Raw genomic sequence first — 1710 nt, 5'->3', positions numbered from 1 at the left:
GAGGCAGAAAAGGATCTTGGAGTCATAACTGACTCCAGGATGAACATGGGCTGGCAGTGTGAGGAGGCAGTCAGGAAGGCCAATCGTACCTTGTCATGCATCCACAGATGCATCTCAAGCAGGTCCAAGGAGGTGATCCTCCCCCTCTATGCGGCATTGGTCAGGCCGCTCACATGATCAGGGGACAGCAGGGCAGGCCCTATGAGGAGAGGCTACGGGACCTGAACCTGTTCAGCCTCCAAAAGAGAAGGCTGAGTGGGGGGATCTAGTGGCCTGTTATAAACTAGTCAGGGGAGGATCAGCAGGCATTAGGGCAGTCACTGTTCCCCCGAGCACCGCCAGGAGTGACCAGGAATAACGGTCACAAGCTGACAGAGGGAAGGTTTAGGTTGGATATCAGGAAGCACTACATCACGGTCAGGGCAGCTAGGATCTGGAAACTACTTCCAAAAGAAGTGGTGCAGGCTCCTACCCTGGGGGTTTTTTATGAGGAGGTTAGATGAACACCTTGCTGGAGTTGTTTGACCTCAGTACTCTTTCCTGCCATGGCAGGGGGTTGGACTAGATGATCTGCTCAGGGTCCTTCCGACCCTAGAAACTATGAAACTATCTTGGAACCAGAAAAAAAAAACAACAAATCATATACTAAAAATCAAACATATACTGTAACTCATTTTAATTTTGTTTCAAAAAATATTTTTGATCTGATTTATACATATTTGCATACTATATAGAGAGGTGATAGCATAATAGCTCAAAATAAAGTCTTACTCTTGTATATTGCATGGGGGAGCTGTGGGGGAATGTAAGGTGCGTTTGTGTGGGGAGCAGTGTGGGAGATGTTGGGAGTGTGTGTGGGGAGGGGTGGGTGTGGTTATGTGGGTGGGTGTGAGGTTTGTAGAGGGCTGTGGGGTGTGTGGAGGGTGAGGGTGTGCAGGTGTGGGGTATGTGGAGGCATGGGGAGAGGGTTTGAGTGTATGTGCACATCTGGTGGGGTGTGCAGGCACCCCCTACCATTGCATACAGCTTCTGCCTGCTGCTCTGATGGGAGTGGGCAGGGCTTGGCCCCATGTGGAACACAGCAGGGCCAACCATGGGCCTGGCTGAATACACTTAATTAGTAAGCGCCTGCAAGCGGGCTGGATGAAATTGCCTGGTGGGCAGGATCCAACCTATGGACTATGTTTTGCCAACCCCTTGTGTATACGCTCTTTTCATAAAGGCAGGTTCAAAGTCTTTTTCCCAGAAACTGTGACACCTGTGATGACCTAACTTCTGGACTCATGTGATATATAAGAATCTTCCCCTTTGTTTCAACAAAAAATATAATCTTTATGGCTTCACAGAAGAAACATGCTAGCTTACTCCTTAAAAGGATTTCATGACATCCCCGGGTGCTGTAGCACGGTGGTTGAGAACCACTACTTTAAACCTTGGAAAGTAGTAGATAAATACAAAGAATCCAAAACTTGTTATGCAAAATGTGTTGACTTTAAACCACTCTCATGAATTTGAGGGGTGAAGAAGAATGAATTGGGCCAATCTCATGATGTTTCCAATGACTGAAGTTGCCAGTGAGGTGTCTGTGTAAATTTGGGGTGACTCTTCCAAGGTCAGGGAACCAGACCACCTGTTTCCATCCTAGAACTTTGCTTTGTCCACTCAAAATCTGGAAAGTTGCACTGATTATTATTATTATTATTATTATAA

The sequence above is a fragment of the Crocodylus porosus genome, unplaced genomic scaffold (assembly GCF_001723895.1).
Source record: "Crocodylus porosus isolate Cpor-Errol unplaced genomic scaffold, CroPor_comp1, whole genome shotgun sequence".
Lineage (NCBI taxonomy): Eukaryota > Metazoa > Chordata > Crocodylia > Crocodylidae > Crocodylus > Crocodylus porosus.
Note: the sequence above shows the minus strand (reverse complement) of the source record.